The sequence below is a fragment of the Ostrea edulis genome, chromosome 7, assembly GCF_947568905.1.
Source record: "Ostrea edulis chromosome 7, xbOstEdul1.1, whole genome shotgun sequence".
In the NCBI taxonomy this organism is placed as follows: domain Eukaryota; kingdom Metazoa; phylum Mollusca; class Bivalvia; order Ostreida; family Ostreidae; genus Ostrea; species Ostrea edulis.
In genome coordinates, this window is record NC_079170.1 from 29,931,301 (window position 1) to 29,956,686 (window position 25,386).

Here is a 25,386-nt window from a genome sequence, read left to right on the forward strand (position 1 = left end):
GTCTCTGTCAAAAAGTTTAGTCTTTAATTTAGCGTGAATAATGGTCGTGAAAAGTGGTAAGAAAGTCATAGAATTTTGATTTACACCACTTCTGACATATGTAATCGCACTGTAAAGTTTGAAGTTTCTCCTTCACAGCTGTTAATATTTTCGTGAGGAGCAAAGAGAGGGGCTTGGTAGAGCAATTACTGGATCCAGCAGTGTATCATTGTAAGGGATTTTATGTAGTTTAAGATTTTTTTCCCTTATTACACCGTTCCCTTCCCATGGGACCATGCTTTAGAAAAATAGTCATCTTCACTATGTCAAAAGGCTTTCAGTTGGGTTTCAATTTTTCTGATTCTCCATGGGTCATATTTGAGCCGTGTTATAGTTAAAGACCAAAACATCCCATTGCCTTCAAAATCATGCATTTCTCGCATGAAGACAATTTACAGATTAATTAATTAAAACCTTTTACCTCCAATTTCAAGAAAAAAGCGTATTATTTGAGAAGATGCCAATTCTTGTGGCACAATATAGTCTTTCTTTAGTATAGTCGTTCAGGAGAAATAGCTATTGTCTATAACGATGAAAAGGCGAAACTTTAATTATAACTTGAATTTCAAAACAGTGTACGCAATAAAGTTTCTGGAGGAAATGGAATGGTTATGACCTTGATTAGTTATCATCTTAAGTTTGTGAATAATGCAGACCAAACGATTACAAAACAACTTCTAATATGCAAAGAACCAGGGACGTTACAACAGGTATGCAAGTATATACGTGCTTCCACAAACATTCAGCCACTGGACCTAAAAAGCGTCTGCTCATTTCAAAGAGAATATCTAATGTCCTTCTTGAAATACTGCACCATCGAAAAATATTACGTTTGATTATACCTTTATACTTTTGATATTACATTTATACGTTTGATTACACATTTATACGATTGATTATAAGATAAGATAAGATATTCTTTATTTCCCCCAAATTAATGGAGAGTATATCATAATCAAATTATAAACTTATTTGAACGGAACAGGAAAAACATATTTATATTATGTACATATCTGAAACTAACGATTACAATCTACAGATTACGGCAGTCTATGACAAAAAAACCTCTATTTCTATACAATGTATTTGCGACAGTTAGCATGATTTGCTTCCATTTTGCATAAGAAATATTTTCAAAGCTTGTACCTAGAACACAACCGATTAAAGATAAAAATTGCCATTCATAATCTTGATATTCAAACAAAGCATACTCTTCTATACTGAGTATTTGTAGAATATTTATACATTTGATTGTACATTTATACGTTTGATTGTACATTTATACGATAGATTATTCATTTATACGTTTGATTGTACATTTATACGTGTGATTATACATTCATGCGTGTGATTATACATTTATACGTTTGATTGTACATTTATACGTTTGATTGTAAGTTTATACGTTTGATTGTACGTTTATACATTTGATTGCACATTTATACGTTTGATTGTACATTTATACGTTTGATTGCATATTTATACGTTTGATTGCACATTTATACATTTGATTGCACATTTATACGTTTGATTGTACATTTATACATTTGATTGTACATTTATACGTTTGATTGTACATTTATACGTTTGATTGTACATTTATACGTTTGATTGTACATTTATACGTATGATTGCACATTTATAGGTTTGGTTGTACATTTATACATTTGATTGTACATTTATACATTTGATTGTACATTTATACGTTTGATTGTACATTTATACATTTGATTGTACATTTATACGTTTGATTGTACATTTATACGTTTGATTGTATATTTATACGTTTGATTGTACATTTATACATTTGATTGTACATTTATACGTTTGATTATACATTTATACGTTTGATTGTACATTTATACGTTTGATTTTACATTTGATTGTACATTTGTACGTTTGATTTTACATTTATACGTTTTCTTGTACATTTATACGTTTGATTATACATTTGATTATACATTTATACATTTTATTGTACATTTATACATTTGATTATACATTTTTATGTTTGATTGTACATTTATACGTTTGATTGTACATTTATACGTATGATTGTACATTTATACGTTTGATTGTACATTTATACATTTGATTGTACATTTATACGTTTGATTGTACATTTATACGTATGATTGTACATTTATATGTTTGATTGTACATTTATACGTTTGATTGTACATTTATACGTTTGATTGCACATTTATACGTTTGATTATACATTTGATTGTACATTTATACGTTTGATTATACATTTGATTGTACATTTATACGTTTGATTGTATATTTATACATTTGATTGCACATTTATACATTTGATTGCACATTTATACGTTTGATTGTACATTTATACATTTGATTGTACATTTATACATTTGATTATACATTTGATTGTACATTTATACGTTTGATTGTACATTTATACGTATGATTGTACATTTATATGTTTGATTGTACATTTATACGTTTGATTGTACATTTATACGTATGATTGTACATTTATACGTTTGATTGCACATTTATACGTTTGATTATACATTTGATTGTACATTTATACGTTTGATTATACATTTGATTGTACATTTATACGTTTGATTGTATATTTATACATTTGATTGCACATTTATACATTTGATTGCACATTTATACGTTTGATTGTACATTTATACATTTGATTGCACATTTATACATTTGATTATACATTTATACGTTTGATTGTACATTTATACGTTTTCTTGTACATTTATACATATGATTGTACATTTATACGTTTTCTTGTACATTTATACGTTTGATTGTACATTTATACGTTTTCTTGTACATTTATACGTATGATTGCACATTTATACGTTTTCTTGTACATTTATACGTATGATTGTACATTTATACAATTGATTGTACATTTATACGTTTGATTGTACATTTATATGATTGATTGTCCATTCATATTTATATTATAAAGTCACCCTATGCAAAAGTCACCAATACACCATTGCTTAAAATCACCAAATCCTAGATGTAAAACCTAGTCACATAGACACAGAACCTTGCCCTGGAACTAAGTGGATAGCTGAACAATTCTGGTATTTTCCGACACAGTCCCTAGTCCGGCTCCGGCTTTATGTTCACTCTCAGAGAATCAAGTGAAGAGAGTAACTGAAGAAGGTAGCGCGGCCGTATTCATACCATTTGCCCCAAGTTGATTGGTTAATATAATTACTCCTGATTAGTTAGAATTACTTTGATCTGATTGAATAATGATTGGGGCATTTATTTCCTCCTTTGTAAACGACATTACCTACGCCAGGGTTAGGGTTAGAAATAATGATAGTCCTCTTACACTCTTAATCCATTCTCACAATGCATCAAGTTATTTTTTCTATTAAGCTCTCTGCCTGGCATGGTCGTCAACAAAATTCATAATAAAGGTAAAACCATGTCGCCAATTGAAAGACCAAGGTTCTCTGTATGTAGGACCTATTAGAAAAGGTGATATGAGGTTCTCGTTTTCAACTATATCGAGGTTGCCAATAATGACTGAATTCTTTTATGACGAGGAATGTTGCTTATGTTAACGGTATGTATTCATTTGTTTGTAAAATTAAGTTTGAGGAACTGGTGGCATTGCTCATAAGAAATATCACCCAAGAACCGTGTTGGTTTAAGGAGCATGCGATTGGTAACGTCCATAATCATAAAGTTAAGTCTATATTCTGTTGTTGAAAAGTCCAAGTATTGACCGACTTTGGATTTTTCAAAAACATATTTAAAATTTCCAATGGAACAGAGTAAATCTTTGTGCTAAATGATGAGGAGCTAATTGCCTGTTGACGTAGGGTAAAAGTGAACCAAACGTGATATTAAGTATACTTGTTTTTTTTTATTTGAACGATGTCCATGGTTGCGTTTCTGAGCATTTGGAAAGAGTCCCATCACATTCACGTTATTTCCTTGTGGACTAGTCAAATCAATTTGCTACATAATTAGATTATTATTGCATCCATATGGAAATGCAGTACCTAGAGTCCTGATCAAGTGATGTTCTTGATGTCTACGAAAAAGAATATTTGAGGTTGTATTGTTTGTATGATGGTAATTGTTTTTCCAGGTGGTGGTGGTGGTGGTGGTGGGGGGGGGGGTTAAAATGCTTGTACAGACGTTGGTTACCACCATTATTTATATGAAATATGTGCTCCGATATTCTTTTAACATATCAGACATCGGTATGAAACACGTCAGATAGCATTTGACCCAATAACAGGTTGTATTGGCAAACCAATCAATTCAAATGTTTTCGAATTGGTTCTATGGTTTAATAAAAGCGTTTAGGTACGTATCCAATGTTGACTGGTACTGTCCTGCTCCCTTCAGGGTTGACTTGATGGGTCGTTTGTCTTTGGTATCCATTGCTGGGTAAGTTCCTTAATAATTATGCTCATACGTTGGTGCATATGACCTTTATATTAATGGGATAGTATCTAAAGAAATGCGGTAAACCCCGGTAATTCGCGGACGGACTGCCAATATGTTGTTAAATTATAGAATGTTCAGGTTGAATATACACTTGTTTCCAGCACTTTTCATTTAAAGGATTTTTATATATTTTTACGTTATCATTAAATGATCAGTTTGTGCCCTGTAGGCACCTGTGTCTTTGCTCATTAGTAGGGCTTCTTCATATTTGTTCTCAAAATAACGTGCTACCTGAGCATAATATGATGTCACGTGAAGTTACCATGTGGCAAGTGTTTGGAAACTCGCCTGCAGTCAATACACAGGTAATATTGGTTCAGTCTTTGACTGTAACACTCGTAATTATTCTTCTGAATTTGAGGTGAAATGTCACACCAAAATTATAGCACATATCGCTATAGAAGGCCTTAAACGAATTGAACACTTAAAGAAGCAAACTTCAAGGAGTGAATGAGGTCATATTGTACAAATTCAAACCTCAGGCATGTCCCCAATGCTTTGAGTAATAAATACTAAAGTGTCTTAAAGATATCAGAATATGTAGAAGTGTTGCATGTGAGACGTTCTACTCTTCACCTGACACACGTGTATATATATATATATATATATGTGTATGTATGTCGATGTGTATGTGTGTGTGTGTGTGTGTGTGTGTGTTTGTGTGTGTGTGTGATTATGTGTGCACATGTGTCCTGATACAATTAATTAATCCATGACTCGCGTACATTTACGTATGATTCCAATTGCTATATTAATTTTTTTTATTTTTTTTTTATAGAAATTATGGCAATTATATTGATTATACTAAGAAAAGAAGGCGTGTCTGATGTTTTTTATTGTGTTAATAAAAAAAATATCTTCAAACCAGATCATATCCAGTTATTACTTAGTCAATACAGTATTTCCCCGCATTGGAAAATCAATTTACATATATCAACTGAAATTTATCTTTGGGTATTGCACCGTGTGCATTTGTTGTAAAAGGTAGAAAGGTGAATGCACATGGTAATAATCAGTGTCATTCTGTTTTCCTCTATTCAATAGTCGAAAAAGTACTGCAATTTTTTGAATATTTTTGCCGAATAGCAAAATTTAATACCAAAAATAAAAGCAACAAACAAATAAAAAACCTATGAAACATTGTCATGTGTCAGAATAAATCCTGTAACCAGCAGAAATAAATCACAAAGAATTTCAAGATATCACAATTTATTCAAATTTTTTTTTACAGAAAAATATACCAATGAAAATGTTACCAACATACAGTACATCTAACCAAAGTTCACAAAAACGGTGTCCAATGCGGCTTTACTGTCGAGCTGAATTCATACATGAGAATATGAACTGTCATAAACCGGCTGTTACGTCCAAATGAAATCCCACTTGTAAAAGTCGAAAACTAATTCTCTAGACCGCTTAATGAATTTTCATCAAGTGCTTTTAGCTACAAAATTTGCAGTGGAAAGGTGAAGACAATAAACTGATTAATCTCATACCTCATATAAAGAACACAATATTTAATTAAGAGAAAGACAAACATGGACCCTCTGTTATACTAAACTGAAGTTACGAGATATCTCTTTCCTAGAGCGTACAGTGTTTTGTGACAAAACATGTATTACCTCATCTTTATATTGAATTCAAACAAACATCGTACTAAAATCGAGCGTCTAGAATCTTTTCTAGGTCACAGTGTTGTTCATGTACAAATTATTAAACGCAATATATGATAAAATCCAGGAACAATTACACAAGAAGTTACAACATTTGATACAGATATCACTTCCAATTTGAAACTGACACTCTTCTTAAGTATCATCCAATATTGCAGATTCTTTGAAAATCGTGATCGGCGTTCACACTAAGTTCATCTCGACCGATTCTGAAAGAAGTGAGATTGACCAAAGTCAATCGAATGCTACTTTGGTATGTAGGTTTTAATTTACCTGTTGAAACAACACAGTGCCGATTTTACAATTCCCCGGATATCCACCAGTTTCCACACATATATGATTGGGTTCAACGTTGAATTTATGCAACACAAACCAAATAGTATGCCCCTGATTCTAGTAGGGAACGAATCACGCCATGTCAGTGATGCAACAAGTGGTCCTGTAAAAACCAGAAGGACTGTGATCAAGAGACCCACCAGATACAATGTACTCATAACCTTTTTACGTCTAAGTGTACCAATCTGATTAGAAGCTTCACTGCGCGATCTTATTGGTCTCACTTTGACCCGATGTGGCAGATCTGATGAGGTGGGTGTGTTTTTAGAAGAATACGGCTCTGTCGATTGTGTGTCGATTGTTTTAATTACCTGTAAAGCGTTGGAGTCTCCAATATTAATGGGACTAATTTTCCTGTATGTTTTCAGCACATATGCAATAGTAACGAGGTACAAAATCACTGTAGAAAATAGTAGAGACGTGGTTAAAAACCTGATATATATTGTGTATGCCGTATAATGATCATTATAGACATATAACACTATCTCATTAGGAGGTGAAGCCGGATGTGGCGAAATGAAGAGGCAGTTGCTTATCACAATGACTATCCAACCACTAACACATACAAAGTACTTTCGGTTTTGATAAAAAATTAGAGAGTTCCACTTTTCTTTACAAATGACCATAAACCTTTGTAAGCTGATCAAAAATGTTTGATAGAGAGAGAGATAAAGGCCTGTTGTAATTAGAAGAGTGTTCAATACCGTAAAAACTTTGCTTGTCTTAAAAACTGGAAGAAATAGGCGGAGGACAGCAAAAACGAATCCCAGCCCTGTCAAAAAATCACTCACACACAACATAAGAACTAGGAAATGGTAAATGTTAAGTCTAATCTTCTTTTCCTTGACAACAAGAACGAATATAACACTGTTGAAAACAAGGGCCGAGATTCCAACGAACATAGATAAGGTGATGACAGGTATTGAATAAAGGTCTTGTTGTTCAACATGAGGCGAGCAGTTGAAGGATGTATTTGGTTGACAGTCTTGGCTTGCTATTTCAGTCACATTCGCCATTTTGTAGGTTTTGTGAAACCGAGGCTCTTTAATGCAGTACTCCACCGACTACTTCGATCCGTAGAAAATCCGAGCCCTTTGTCTCAAACTGAAATGATATTTTGATGAAATTTTATGTGGAAATCCAAACATTCGTCTCAGACTGAAACAAAAGGGTTATACAATTTTACGAACATGATAAGAAGTGAATACAGTAAACTCGCGCAGGTATGTTAAGGTAGGTAATAAAAATCTTTACTAGGATAAAATCCGCGAAACAATGTCACGTCATGAGTGAAAGAAGTGCATCAATAAGTATATATAAAATTCCGATTTTATTTTTATGTAAGTTTTATTCATTTATTTACCCAACTATCTAATTTGTATTGCTTGTAGGAGTTATGAGATTGATCACTGTTCGTTATCTTCACCTTGCATTCATGCATAAAATAAACCATGCAGCTACTACGATCCAAAGAAATACGAAATGTTATACTGCTGTCTTGTAATTTCTGTCTGATTAATAGCAAAGTAAAGTGATGACTGGGATGGGAGCCGAAGAAGTTGTTTTCACAATATTATCTGAAAGTTCTTGATAGGCATACTAAGACATACCCAAATTTCTAAATCGTGGGGAAAAGGATTGATCCTTCAATTCAATTCATCGTTATCTTTCATTTCCACTACAATTTACTACTAGTTCTTTTTAAAATGGAGAAGCTGTCCATAGGTCGAACTCTGCCCGTAAAATCAACTTTGCATATAATAAAACAAAGGGAGAAGATCACCTTTTCGTACGAGCCTGATGATTATTTTTGTGTGCATGTGAACAATTCAATACAGGTCAAGCTATGCAATCTAAGTTGATTCTACAATGAAAGGTGAAGATAACGAACGGTAATCAATGTCTTACCTCCTATACAAAATACAAATGAGAGAGTTTGGAAAACACTGACCCCTAGATATACCAGAGGTGGGGTTAGATGCCCATGAGGAGTAAGCATATCCTGCCGACCAGTCACACGTGCCCTGAGCTCTATATTACTCAGGTAAATGGAGTTATCCGTAGTCAAAATCAGTGTATCAAGAAGGGCCCAAAATCCGGTACGAAACACGCCAAACAGCACCCGATCCAATGACAGGTTGTATTGACAAACTAGATCGCCACAATGATTACAGAACCCGGCAAATTATGACCTTAAACGTGACCCCCGAAACCCCACAACATCGAACTTTGTATGTAAAATACACATTGTACAAAAAAAGTAATTTTCCAAAAACTGGGAGGGGCACTTGCTTTGTGCATGTAAAACTATACATCCGAGTTAGTTCTACTTTGGTCTTTCTAATAAAATCTGCATATAAACATTAGTACTGATAAATATCAACGCAGTTTATGCAATATGGAATGCTCGAATAAGACTTGCAGTTATTTGTAATTACTTCGAACAGTGAAGATACCCAGACAGCTGTGTTACGCTGAAAAGATGGAAAATCCCTTTAATGATGTGTCCTCTTTGCTTAAAATGACCCATATATGTCGGTTTTATCTTTATTGAAAGGGTAATGCCTGGCATATCACCAACGCTGTCGCTGAAATATTCCATTATACGAAAATTGAAAACGGCATGTTGATTGTCCCTTATGACGTCACAGAGAAGAGAAGTAGAGTTTTAGATTATCATCAATTACGATGATTTTTAAACAGGGAAGCAAGAAAAACTCGAAGATTTAACGTACACAAACATAATACGCAAGTTTCGAGATTAGAGCTCTCCAGTGTAGGAAGTGCATTTAGTGGGACTTTGAATGCTTAAGTTGAACAGAGTGGATCTTGCAGTCAATGAGAAAGATGATAAAATATAATCGACTTCTCTTTGTATATTCAATGTAGGAAGTATAAAACATTATCAAAAGAAATGTTTTACTAAAGTGGGAACATAAATACAATGCCATATTTGTAAGTAAAATCTTAGATACATGTATAATAGGTACATGTAGGTGCAACGAAATAACGTGATAGGATAAGAATTCTATGTATTTAATTGCTCCTTAAATACTTATCATTTACTTAGTTTGTGTATCAGTCGAAATCGGGTGATGAAACTACGTATGAAAAACTTATTGAGCACATTCGCTTATTCAGTGATGAATATTTGTCCCACTTCCGCGTGTAAACAACTTGTTTTGCGCCCTACTGTGTATGAGAGTTCCCCAAAGGAAAATAACTCGGACGTATCTCGAAACCGGCGTATTGCTTCCAAATGTTAGCTTTTCTTTATAACATACATCATTTTAAGTAAACATATTTTCGGTGCACTTGACATCTAAGATAATCGCAATAAAGGTAATTTTTAAATATCCTTGTATAAGTAATAAAATATCACTGCCCTATCTGCTACAGAAACAATAATGTTATTGACACCTACTGGTTACTACAAATATCTCATGTGTTATATGATCTCAAAATATTCCGTTTTATTTTCCGTGCCGTGTTTTAACAACATCTGATTAGTTCTTGCATGTACAATGTATATTCATTTTCCATGAATCCGATTTAAACAAAGTTATCATCTTAAAATTCATTTTTACAATGTTTGATTTACAATTTAGTCAGTATTCAACTGTGCATAAAAATAGAATAATAAAATGTATATATAACTAATTCTACACAATCCGTCAGCGTTTTAATTACACTAAATAAAACACGAATAAAACCTAATTGCCAAACGGCCTTATCATCAAACATAGCAGTAAACGTCTGTACGCGAAACTACAAACAAATTCACATCTTAATAAAACCTTATGCAAAACTAAGGTATTATTTTTGTGAGAACAACAGTATTTGGTTACCTTACCCAATTAAACGTAGCAACATCTACACGCATGTATTATTTCATGACGAGTCATTTCCTGAGTGTCAGTAAGTATGGTGGTGGACAGTCAATATAGACTGCTGCAGTCATACAGAGTCAATATTATAATGAAGCAGGGAGGGGTCTTTATCATGCCACACCTGCTGTGACACAGGGCCTCGGTTTTGAGGTCTCATCCGAAGGACCGTCCCATTTAGTCGCCTCTTACGACAAGCAAGAGACACCGAGGACCTATTCTAACCCGGATACCAACGGAAAGCTAAAAACGAAGTTCATATAAATTTTTAAAGTGTTTATTTTGATCCTATTGAAATAATGATGATATTGGAATAAAAGAGGTTCAAAACAACAGAATATGGGTATAAAGATTTCGATGGAAGCATGACATGCATTTACCTAATCGGAGAAATGACAGCACACGTACTTTGTTTTCATATATTCATAACGCAATCATCTAGTAAACATAGAATAAATATTTTGTGATAGAACTTTTATCATAAGTATATATACAACCAATGCTACCTGTCATTGGGTTTAATACTTTCTGACTTGTTTCATACCAATTGTTAGGCCGTTTTCTAAACGTTGAATTTAACTATGGATTACTCCGTTTACCCGATCAAGATAAAGGGCTCACGGCAGGAGTGACTGGTTGACAGAGGATGTGTACTCCTCTTAGGAACCTGATCTCATCTCTGTCATTATATCCAGGGATCCGTGTTTGCCATATTTTTAATTTTCATTTTGAAGAGTTGTGAGATTGATCACTGTTCATTAACCTCACCTTTTCACGGATAGACTTCTATGTACAAGTTAAAAGGTTTCGTCACAAAAGAAAGGTTACATGTGTCATGAAAGAGCTTATGTTTGTTAGAGATGAAACAGTTGGGAATGCAAAATGTGTACAACGTAGCTACATATTACAACGTGAATGTTCTTGACATTATTAGTCGTATTCAAATTAAACCTCCTGGTTCATTGAAAAAAGAAATTCATCAAAATCAATCTTTGTTATATCCAATCTAATGTTTGTTATTTTCCTCCCTTGGAAAATGAAATCACGTCGTTATCAACGCAATTTTTTTAATGAACATGCTTTATATTGTTTATTAGATGAATGAAAGGTGAAGATACTGAACAGTGATCAATCTCATAACTCCTTTAAGGAATACAAAATAGAGAGTTGGACAAACACGGACCCCTCGTATGAAACATGTCAGACAGCATTTTACCCAAATATAATATATTCAAATATTTCCACTTTCGTTTTTAACATCTGGCATATCCTGACTTATAAACTATCAGAAACCCTTCCTATTTGAAATGAAACATAATTAATACTAGCAAAAGTGAGGAAAATATCGATTGATGTCTCCATGTATTTATACAAGTGGCAAAGAAGGTCTCAACTAGGTGTCAATAATTAAATCCGAGTCCTATGAATTAACGCCTGTACTTCTAATTACGCACCTTAGACAAACCAACTGCAATCTAATTACACACTGTTGGCCAACCAAGCCCAAAGTAATTATGCTTATTTGAATCAAACAATTTGGAATTCATTATCACCTTTTAAAGGTATGCTAATACGTATGTAGATCAAGAAAAACGATATTGGTCTCAAGTTCAGTCACCCTTTGGTTTCTTGCTAGAAGGTTCTCCTTAACTTTAAAATGTTTAACCCTTTCCGACACACTGAAGGGGAGATCAATAGATCGATGTCGGATAAATATCTAAATCAGATAGTTACACTTCATTGGAAAAAGAAAAAGACAAGCGACTGTAAAAACAAACCCACATAATATTACATTTTAATGAATATTTAATAGTTTTGATGTACAATTTCATTTGTAAATAAACAGTAGAAAAGGTATACAGAGTTTTATTTATCATTTTGCTTATTAATCGATTAAGTTTCAACATACATCATATTTAATTTTAAAGGGGTGGGGGTCTTAGTTAAGACTATGTAAATATAGTTTTTTTTTTATATCAGACATTGAACTTTTGAGCTCGCCCTCAAGTACATGTGTATTGATAATATAGACACTTTTGAAGAAGCCTCAACTCCCTGAGAGTAATTCTACAGCCATCATCGAAAAGTCATGAATTTGTCGCTTAAATGTTATCGATGATGTTGCGATGTTTCTGATGAGGAGTCATCTAGAAATCAATCTTGAAGTAACCTTGTCCACATCCACGACTGGGAAAAGGATATGAGGGAGTCATGAGTTTAAAATTATATTCTTTCGTTTTTTCTATATTTGAATCCGTGTTCCGTCGTATATCCTTGTTTGAATCATTAAAATGTTAAGATAACGAACAATTATCAATCTCATGACTCCTGTAAGCAATACACGGACCCCAGGATATAACAGAAGTGGAATCAGGTGCATAAATGGAGTAACCACCACTGTCGAATGGCCACACCTGCCGTGAGCCCTATATATTGATCATCAAAGTCCATTAAAATGTTTTTGAATTGCTCCCATGATTTCATAAGGGCTTTTATGTATGTATCCAACATCGATTCGTATACATGTAGTCCCTCTCCCTTCAAGGTTGGCTTGAGGGTCGTTTGTCTTTGATATCTATTGCTGATAGTTCTTTTACTTTTCAGCCGATGCGTTGGTACACGTACAATAAAAATAGTACGTCATGACGTACATGTCTGAAGTCGTAACCCAATGCCATAATATTTTGTCATTATCTACATGATTTCTACGGCTATAGTTTGTCAATATCTACATGATTTTGTACTGTTATAGTTGTTTTTATCTAGATGATTTACTGGACTTTTGCGAGAAGGGCTGACATTTACAGTCAACGGCTGACTTTGACACAAGCATAGTATAGGGAAACCTTTTCGTGACATATCCGTACATATATGAATAAGTGATGAACCGATGCATTGTACAGAAATGTTAGTTCTCCAAAGAGTACCGAGTTGTCCCGGTTCATTTACATACTCGTACGTTTTCGGGAACAGTAAAGTCTATATGACCTAATATCGCCATATATTGCTCCTGCACCCCAGCACCTGTGGGGATCCAGGTTAGAATAGGTCCTCAGCACCCCTTGCTTGTCGTAGAAGGCGACTAAACAGGGCAGTCCTTCGGATGAGACCGCAAAAAACGAGGTCCCGTGTCACAGGAGGTGTGGCACGATAAAGATCCCTACTGTTGAAAGGTCATAGGCGCCGAGCATAGGCCTACATTTTGCAGCCCTTCACTGTCAGTGCTGACGTCTCCGTATGAGTGAAACATTCTCGAGAAGGACGTTAAACAATATTCAATCAATCCTGCACCCCCATAGCCTTAAGGATGGAGCAAACATTGATCAAAGTTAAAGCATCTTCCCTATAACCTCACAGGGCTCACGGCGGGTGTGACCGGTCAACAGGGGATACTTACTCCTCCTAGGCACCTGATCCCACCTCTGGTGTGTCCAGGGGTCCGTGTTTGCCCAACTATCTATTTTGTATTGCTTATATGAGTTATGAGATTGATCACTGTTCGTTATCTTCACCTTTCATCTGTAAGAAAAAACTAAATGCATAGATCTAGGCCTCTACCGAAATTGTAAATTTTATGATCTCCGGGGTAGACGTACTTACTCCAAGGCGGGACGAAACTTGGTATATATAATGTTTATGTGTAAACCATTTTTGAATGTTATTGATAGCATATATCTTCTTTAATGCTTTACCGTTGGCCTCTTGTTAGTTAAATGTTTTAGATAAAATAATTCCAGTTCCATCCCTGCTAAGTTCTGTTTTTATATGTCGGTATTGAAAAGATTAATCGGGGACGTGGACCAGAGTGATGACTTTCATAACGTACTAGGATTACTTTTCAATATTTACGCCCAATATTCGTGTTTATTATAAATGAAGACCGAATACGTACTTTATATTGGATAGGATAAATAGATATGAATATCAACGGGGTTCGAATTGACTGCTACGTAACATGGCTATCTTTAAAAACGAAATCATTTGAAGTTGCGAGTTTTCGGTTCGCATGGGGATTTGATAAATGTTTGAACAAAAATATACTGGGGAAATATGCTAGTTTTTTTGTATTATGATGTAAAACTTATACGGTACCAATTTTGATGCACCAGATGCGCATTTCGACAAATAATGTCTCTTCAGTGATGCTCAACCGAAATGTTTGAAAACCTAAATAACAAAGTTTTAGAGCTCTCATAGGGAAAAACAGTGTGCCAAAAAGTGGAGCCAAATTCCTAAGGATAAGAGCTATGCGTGAGGGAGATAATCCTTAAATTGAAATGAATTTCTAAATTTTATAACTGCAATTAAATATACATCCGTATTTTCAAGCTAGTAACGAAGTACTTAGCTACTGGGCTGTAGAGACCCTCGGGGACTAACAGTCCACCAGCAGAGGCCTCGACCCAGGGGCCATAATGTAAAACTTATACGGTACCAATTTTGATGCAGCAGATGCGCATTTCGACAAATAATGTCCCTTCAGTGATGTTTGAAAACTTAAATAACAATGAAATTTTAGATCTATCATGGATGGAAGAATACAACGACCTGCGCCGTAAATCGAAGGTTCTTATAAGGGGTGGATCTGTAGCTCTCTGGTATGACGAACTATTTTCTAAGAGAGCTACAGATCTGCATTAGTGCAGATGTACATGTAATTCCGAATTGTTGGTACGCTTAGCATGCAGTGTGTTGTATCTGTGTGTGTTTGATTAAATAAACCTGTATAACGACTTCATACATTTTTATGAGAAAAGAAAACGCAAAGCTCTTACATAATAAACTTACATGTACATTCAATTTATCATGATTCGATGAATTTTGGTAAAGATTGAATATGAATCAATTTATCTGTGCGAGTTAGGATTTTACACCTACAATGTATGTATTCATGCAAAAATGAAATGAATTGTTTTTATTTTTTGATAATTGTCAAATAAATGAAAGAAGTTCAGGTGGTTTAAGATACAGTGACCTGAACACACTCACCGTTGCTTAGAGAAATACTACCATATCACTAGAAACGCTACATGTAGCTCGCTAGCGAAGCAGTAGAAATTTCCTACATACTGTTCCCTACACTTCCTACGCTCAGTTAAGCTTCGTTCCGAAGCTTAGCATGGATCTTCTCTGATTGTTTGGCACTTCTTCGGCAAAGTCATCCGCCCTTCACGACGTCAATCACCGTCGTTCCCGGACGAAACCCCGTCTGTACATGGATACAAAGTCCCAGAGATACTCTACCTGAAGCCGGTCTCCCACCAAACATCGGTCACTACCCTGCCACGATTTTGTAACATGCAGTGGTTTGAACACGCTCGCCTTTTCTTTTGCGTGATCAAGAGAAATCACCAAAAAAAAAAAAAAAAAAAAAAAAAAAAAAAAAAAGAAAGAAAAGAAAAGCTAGCTCAAGAGCGAGGCAGTAGAATGTCCCTGTATAAATGCGAACAAGTCGATATTACATATATTCAACGATATCGTGCTTCCATACAATACACAGGTTTAAATGTCCAAGTCAGCCGTTGATTGTTAAAGTCAGCCTTCTCGCAAAAGTCCAGTACTACTATATTTTGTCACTATCTACATGATTTACTACTGTTATATTTTGTCATTATCTACATGATTTACTACTGTTATAATTTGTCATTATCTACACCATATGATAATGTAATTACATCAAAGTAATAAGTTGTATTTGTGTTACGTTCCTTGTTATTTGAAATTGGTAATACATGTCTCTTTTTTCAGATATAGATATTGCACAAAATGATGTTGATACTATATTGTGAGTTGAAAATATAATATGCTTTATATATTTCCTCACAGTACTTTTCTTTTATGTGCTTGTCTCAGAGAGAAATGGGCAAAATCAGAAACATATTTCAGAAGGGGGGGGGGGGTCAAAACTTTTCAACGGTGATAATATTTTTTGATACACGGCCTAAAGTGAGTCAATCGTGAGACCAAAGTATAGGTCAAGTTTATTCTATTTATAGTAACACGAGCAGACTGGTTTTCGGTGAAATCCTACATAGGGGATGATCTTAAATTACCAATGTCTGTGATAAATTGAATTGGTTAATATTAGCTTATGAATTAAAACTTATTGATATGGTGAAATATACAGTCTAATGTATCATTTGCGACTGTTGGATGATATATCATGTTTAACACATTTAAAGTGGGTGCGACAAATATGGCTTACTATTTGAGATGTTCATTTTCAGAAAACTTTAAACATCTGTATCGTGTAAAGTAGAGATCTATTTTAATTGGTTGTATTTCCATATTTTTTATATCCTTAGGATATATTAAGAATTCTATTATGGAGCTTGGCAAATAATAAGTAGCTGAAAATTGCCATAAATGGTAGCTATATTCTGACTTATTTGAAGAAAATTAATTTGGTTGTTAAACCGTTTTTAATGGATCTAAAAAATGTTTTTATAATACTCAAGAAAAAACATTTATCATCATTTCTAAGCTCGGAAATGGTAAAGAAGGTGGAAAAAAACATAATAAATGCAATTCTTCCCTATTGAAATCGAAATGGGGATTTTCCGTGTAACTCATCAAAAAGGAGTCTCAAAAGGCATACAATAAATGCTGGCATCGTCTGACTTGTAGTTTGTGCAAAACTTTGGAAGATCATAACTTTATTTGTGGAAATTTTGGTCATAATTTCGAAGATTCTGACTCTTCATCGTTGATTGATTGTAAGAAAGATACTTCTACACACTTATGTTCATCAAACAATTCAAAATATCCTTATTGATTCTGTAACGGACTACATTTTGTACGTTACCGGACAGTTAAATATGTAAAAAAAAAACAAAAAACAAAACAAAACAACAACAACGAGACCATTAAGGCAATATATTGGAAAAGGACACGGACAAATGCAGTGTTCTAGACAACTCTTCTTCCAGAAAGGCGAAGGCTGATTGAGGTACATCACCTATGTTTTGGTATCGGTCAAGGGTGGCAATTCCAGTTGAAGCTGGTAAGGAAATTTTACATAAATTTGCGTAATGTCGTAGCGCATTGATGAAAAAGTTTTCGTTTCATACATGCATCAAACAAAGAATTATAAGTTTTATTTCTTGTCATTTAATTATGTTTGTAAGAGAAAAAACACGAAATAGTTTCTCTCATCAAAAAGCTTGAATTAACGTTTTTGAAATGATGCGTAGGAATACATATATGTAAGAATGAAAACAACAACAATACGGCATGGCTGTGCGTTCAGGTCAGGTACAGTTACTGTGTAGATTTAAATGGATTATACGCCAAATTAAAGGTGCAATGGTTAAAAGCTGAATTAAATATAAAGGAAGATAACAAGTGGTGACTGGATTTATGCTGCATTGTGCTGGAGGAGACGTTGAACACTGGTTGTGTCGTTGGAACGGTGGAATGCAACTCGGCTCCATTTGAATATCGAGTAAAAAGTTCAACACCGCTTCATCTAAAACTCACTCGTTGACTGAGCCCTGTATAACGCAGTTCAATTTCATTAATATTTACCAGATCAGAAGTCGCCACTTGCCCTGTCATGTTATCGATCTCGTAAAACAGACGATTCATACCGGGAACTCGTGTAATTTGTCTACTTCTACCAGTAAGTGGTTTACATCATCAAGTTGCCCATTCTGCCACGTCATCGCCTATGCATGTTGTTTCTTTAAATTTATTTGTATTTTATTCATATCTTTAGTTGTGCTTATTTTTGATAGCAATGAAGAACAAAAATCAAACGAATGCATTTCGTTATATATTATGCTTGTGTGGAAAAATCCCGTTCTATAAATAGCGCTAAAATTAGAACGAGGAAGATTCATTCCAGAGAAAAGTAGTCCCGCCTGCTTAATGCAGATGAACTCCGAACGAAATTTTGACACAGAAATCAAACGAATTTTTCAACCAATCAGCATCGTTGTTAAGTCATCACTTAAAAGTTATTGAATGATATACATTTATGTTTAACTAGTTGATAACAGTATGTTACCAAGACTTCCGATCTTGGATAATTTCACAAATTGAAATATGAACGAGTTTTGGTACGAGTGAATGCGACACCGCCGACACCGCATAGAGTGGAACGTTAGTTTTAGATCGAGAAAGGTAAGTTGAGAAAATTGTATCATATGATTAGTAATTATTCGGTATATGAGCAATTACAATTTATTACAAGTTCTTTATTCTGTATTTTATCAAAACTGTATAAAACGATCCTTTGAAAGCATCGGACAACAACGTGTCTATTTTTCACTTTTATTTGTATTTGTAAGAATCGCCATTTATACATGACTCGGAGGACGATTTTGTCAGTTTCAATTCTCAGATCACCAGAGACATTGCCACTGATCTTATATCATAGCAATGGCGATCTTAATCATGGACAAGTGCGACATTTACTTAGTGTGAGAGATTTGGAAAAAAAATATCCATATTGCTATAAATACAAATAAGGAATTAATTTTGATAAACAAGATCCAAAATTGTTATTTTCATATTAGATCCATGTGGGCCAAGCAAGAACGCATACAATATACATTGTACAGAAAACAATTACTACACGCACACACTTCATACCCCCCCCCCTCCCCATCACCCTTAGACTCTCATCCTAACAAACATTTACACATTTCATAATTACAGTGAAGTCCTTATATTTTTTTTTAAAAACTGGTGCTTCAGGGGGGGGGGGGGTGTCTTGTTAATATCTCAACACACCCCGATCCACGCTTTTTATAACATGGTACTCCAAGATGTAGAGGAGTCTCTTATCAGCCAAGAGAGGGAAAGGGGGATTATTATGATGAAACTTCATATATGATATATTGAACAAAATTCCAAACTGTGGATATGAAAAATATATGTTACATAATATTGTACAGTTGTATTATACATGTATGTACATTGTATTGAAATCCAGAATGAAATTACCGATATTCAAAATAAATAAAATTTTAACTTGGGAAACATCTCAAAATACATTTGCATATGTATTCTAAAGGTTGCATTCCTGATGAAGCAAGCATGTGAAGAAGTGTTTTATTTATTCCAGGACTAGAAGTTTAGACTTTTCTATGGTGCTCTCATCAATGTCGCTGTCTCTGACTCATCGTCAGTGGTGGTGTCATCCAGATATACCCCCCTCCCCCCTGAACACATATTTTATCATCTCCACATGGACACATTTTGATCTAGCATTATATCGTACTTTATTCATTTTTTATGAGTGGATACATATTATTTAATTTGAAAAAAATCAAACACCTAACGTGTGTTATTTAATTTATATGCAAGATTTACGGGTTCGTTTTCAATAAAAAAAATCGTATAATAAAAACATTTGTATATGTCTTATAACGTGTAAATATTTTGATTGCATTCTTAAAACACTTAAACACTTTAAATTGTGTTTTACTTAAACATGATGTAAGATGACAGGATTTTTAAATGAGTGAATTTTATTATTATCATTTCATTATTATTTATTTACTATCATTATTTTCATTAAACTGTTTTATATTAATAAAAAAAAACCAACAACAATGTGCAATATTACAGGCTCATAATAGTATATTTATGCATTGCAAGACCACGCCTTTCAAAATTGGTGTGGGCGATGCCTATGTTTGAGTTGCTTCCCCTTTAAATCAACGTGTTGTAATATCCATTTCTCTATTTATTAACTTTAACACATAAATATTTATATTTTGTATATTCAAGAATAAACAATTGATGTATTTTTATGAGATGTTATTGTATTACTTGTGATTTGATAGATTCTTGATAAAGTAGTAAGATGTCCCTCCTCACAATGTACTCCATTGTACAATGTTTTATGCAAAGATAAATTATCAAATAAATACGATTTTGAAATTTTGAATTAAAACACGTTATTGACTTTGACGGATTAATCTGATACGAGTATTATAATGGAAGGTACACGTATATTTATATAAAATATATGTGATTCATTATGATGGTGTGGAATGGACGTTGATTTGATGTTACGTTAGGTTTCTGGAAAGTCCATTGGTAGATCCGCCTGGCCTCACTTACATCAACACAACACAAGGTCTACGACTGCGGATTGGAAATATATTGTAGAGAGTAAAACTTGTCCCACGATAGAAGAAACTGAGCTTGGACGATTTTTCTTTATTTTGGAGAGAGTCCGTATACTATCCCACATACATCGTTCCCCCCTCCCGAATTAGAATTTTGAAGATTTGGCTAAACGCGGTGTGTTATGCTTGTCAATATTTTTTGAGGTGTTTCTTCTGGTTGCCCCCCCCCCCTTTTTTGAAAAACGATCAATACGTGCCTCAGAAATGATCATTGAATACTTGTAGTAAATCCTAATATATATATATATATATATATATATATATATATTTATATATATGACTATCATAACCCTCGTAAAGAATTGTAGTAAGTCAATCACTACACACACAAAGAAATGTACTAGAGGTTATTGAAAATAACCATTATTGAATGTTTTGTCATAGATAATTTGCCATATAAACAAGAATTACATCTACTAACCATTTTCTGTTGTTTTTACAGCATACAATTTCAGGTATATTTTCAATGAAAATCGGGGCGATATCTACCTTTCTTCACTTGCATTTTCCATACATGTATAGCAATATTAGGTGGTATAGGTCTCCATTAAGTGACGCACTTCCTTTTGAAATGGAATGTTTACTGCTGTACAGAAATATATCTTTCATTCAAACGGATTCTCATGATAGTAATATATTTTACGCTATAAGTGCATGTATGATTATGGTATTTATTATGTCTCTGCATAGTATGTTATCAATTAATCGTAGGTGAGAAATATCGCAAGTTGTTAGAACTTGTATTCGAACCCTTTGTATATTATATATGCGATGAATTATGTTCAAACCAAAATGGATTGAAATTGACTTCAAAAACTACAATTTCAATCCCGTGTTTTCAAATCGCTAAAAATGTTCCCGTCTGTATGGCGATATAGCTAGTAGTTCGATGTTTACTTGGGAGCCCGCGCTAAGTCAGCATCCGTCTATTGCATCGTGACGTCAAATGTTTTGACTGTAACGGGTGAAAATCGCGAATGCTGTATTTATTTTATTTCTTGCCAATTTAATATTTTACAGTTTTATCGTATAGAAAAAAGTTTGTGCGGGTATGATATTTAGATTTACAATATATTTAAGCGTGTTTTATTGATGTAAAACTTACACGGTACCAATTTTGATGCACCAGATACGCATTTCGACAAATCATGTCTCTTCAGTGATGCTCAATCTGGCTAAATCCAGTGGTATTTAAGGTGTTTTCAACTCTTGTTTCGACACGCACCAGGTGGCAAGACGGCAATAGGCCTTTATTATCTATAATTTCTTTTTCACATGGGGCGCGTTCTTCACGGAGAAAAATACTTAATGTGAAAGAGACTTTTTATGGTAATACTTCGTTTTATACTTGATTTTTTCTCTGCAACCCCCCCCCCCCCAAAAAAAAAACGCGCCCCACTTTAAATATTGACATGAAGTTGCAAAAACACAGAAATATTCCGGAAAATTCTTATCCGTTAAGGGTTTTGGCAGTTAGCAATGCTTGGTAATAATCCTGTTTGACCAAAATGACCCATCCATGTGATGATCAAGTAATGTAGATTAAAAAAAGGTACGTAAATTCAAAGGAAACGATAATTTATTTTTCAAGAAATATATAGGCCATTTATGTGCGGCACTTTTTAAATCTAGCTCGCTATAAACTACCATTTAATATGTTTTACGGCGTGATCGTGTTTGAGGGCGAAGGAAAAAAAAGTTTTGGCATTAGTATCTATATTCAAAATAGGACAAAAACAACCCGAAGTTAGCACGCGGACGGAGCTGTATCAAAGCATCCTAATTTTGGACATTTGATCCGCCTATATATTGAAATATAACGCAATCGATGTAAACAGTACACTGTGACGTCATATTCAGCGTCGTTATTTAGCAAATTTACAAACATAGCGTTTGGACCACAACAAAAAAAACATTACGTTAATCGTGGAGTGATTATATGTGATTAGGAAAATAAGATTTACATGCGTTTTTAATACGGATTTTATGTAACATCTCAGAACGACGTGAACTGGAGTAGACGAGATTCAAAATGGAGGAATACATGTCCACGCGCTAAGATTCGAATCGACGCCATTGGTACCAAACTTTTCAAGTTCCATAGGTATAGTTTAATTTTTCATTATTTTTCTATATTTTCCTTTTAAACATGTATATACGTGTTACCTATAGGGAGAGCTGTACCCTTTTTGTAAGAAAATTTTACTTTATTGCAGGTTATAAAGCAGTGCAGAAAGTTTTCATAAAATTTATGATTCTTACTTATAGTGTTGTATCTGGTGCTGAAACAGAGGGAAGAGAATGAACCAAACAAAACAAAGAAACCGTGAATGAGTGTCCAAGGTGTCACTTTGAAAGCAATGGAAAATCTGCACAGAGATGAACATTATCTGAAGTACAAATAGTTATGGATCTGATAGCAATGTTCAGTATTAGAAGAAACATTGTCAACAACGTGTATGTATGATGCTGTGTACATCAATATTTCTTAATTCCACAATTGTTATAGATTATGGTATAATACATGAGGGGAGTACATTATATTTGTGTTATATACACACATTGCATATATTTAATTTTATGAATCAGACCAAAATTATACATTTTGGTGTTTCTGCTAACATCCAAGTCAAAACTGGGGTAGTTTGGTAGGGTATACATTCTATTTTTTCCCCCTCAAACTTTTATTTTCAAAAGAACACAGAGACAATCAAATCACAATCTATATTTTTAAAGTTACAGGTACATTAACATATTTGATTTGAGGGGCTCAGTTTTCACTAGTAATGATACTTTTAAATTTGCTTGATGTTAATTACTTTGAAACGAGTAAAAGTGTGAACTTCAAAACAATCTTTATTGAAAAATCTCTTTAACAATATATATTTTTAAAAAACTCTAGGGTACGAGTTATAATTTAAAAACAGTTAGTGGAAACACAGCAATTTTCATTTTAGGCCCCATTGTCATTAAACATATAATGCAAGGATTTTGTAAAAAAAAACACCTGAATTATTGTTCTCTCAAAATACTCCATATAGCATTTATAGAACAAATAGTGATAGGTTGAAGGTTGTTAGAACTTAGTGGATGAAAAGTTGGATTTTTTGATTTGAAATCATAGTTTTATTTTTTAACTTCAAAACATCAAACTTGGATTGTGAGGGACTGAATCTTAATCAAGATAAATAAAATTTGATGAAAGTAAAGGCCATATTCAAGGTCACTTCTCTTTTACAAATAGATAGAATCCCTGTGAATGAAAGTCATGTTTAAGGTCGCATTTACATGTAAGGTCAAATACATTTCATTTAAATGATGTTTTTATTATGTTACAAATTTCAAATCTTGTACAAAAGTCAATCACATTAAAGAATAATTCTGTAATGTACAGGGATGAGGTCGAATTTATATATTGATATACTGTACCAGGGTATCTATTTCAATTTCAGTAATTCTACAAGATCCCTCAAACATTTAGACAGCTTTGATTGTTAGGGATTTTTAAATCTTATGTACATTACTAAAAAATCTTTGTAGATTGTTTCATCTACAAGATATTGTGATGGGAAAGTCCTCTCTCCACAGTAGTGCTGCCACCAGCTGGATGCCCCCCACCAGCAAAGGAAAATAAATACTAGTTAAACACTAACTGCCCTACTCAACCTCAACCAATATTTAAACCTGAGCCATGACTAAGTGACACACCTACATAGTGTCTTAATAAGTCAGAAATAATACTCAAATTGAAAAGTCAATTATTTATTCATTTCAAAGATAATCAACATAAGCAATATGAAATTAACGCACCAGGGGACTTCACTCTTTCGCGTTGAAGCTAAACAATCAGTGCAATATTCACAATAGCTAGTTAAAAGAAAAGCGGATGACAAACGAGTCAATAAACGAGATGACGAGATCGACATGCGCACGAAAATCCTACTTAAAACAATTCTATAATTCAGCATCCGAAAACACATTCAAGGGGAATAACTCGGGACAAAATCAGATATGAATAATGAACGAAACACTCATATCAATGGTATTCACTCTCGTGAGTTACTCATAAAGAAAACTATAGCTTACCCATAAGTAAAAATGTGCTATAACTAGAATCTTTAATCTATAGATTTCTCAGAGGACAATCACTCTTGAGAAATACCCTACCATGAGCCTTAAATAAATATCAAACTTCAGTCTCAAATAAGAAAACAACCCTATGCTCCATTCAATACTAAATTGAACCCAAATCACAAGTTAAATTGTGAAGTCTGTCACATATACTATACTCTAGATAAGCAATAAATCAATTATTAATTTTCCCCAAAACATTCCCTAAGATAAATCTATTACACTTATAAAAATCAATTTAATAACTAACTTACTCTAAAACACAAATAATAAACCAAATGATTTCTAAAGTTACCCAAAACAATAGCAAAATAGAGCAGCCTCAAAAATAATTAAATCAAAACTTCTTTCAGAAATAAAGCCTATTCTTGCTCAAATAATAATAATAAAAATGACTTACGTCGCTTCCAAATAGAGAGATAACCAGAGAGAGAGAGAGAGAGAGAGAGAGAGAGAGAGAGAGAGTCTGCGCAACTACAGCCTTTTATACTAAAAAAAATACAGAATTCTATATTCCGCACGAGCAAATCATAGAAAAATACAGAAAAACACCGAAATCTGTACATGACACGCGCTTGACACAGAAACTCTCAACACAGAATTCATTACTCAAATAACGTCGAATCTCGTCCTTACATAATGAAACAATAAAGTGTTGGAATTGAACATTAAACCATTTGCAATAAAAAATAATCATCAATACAC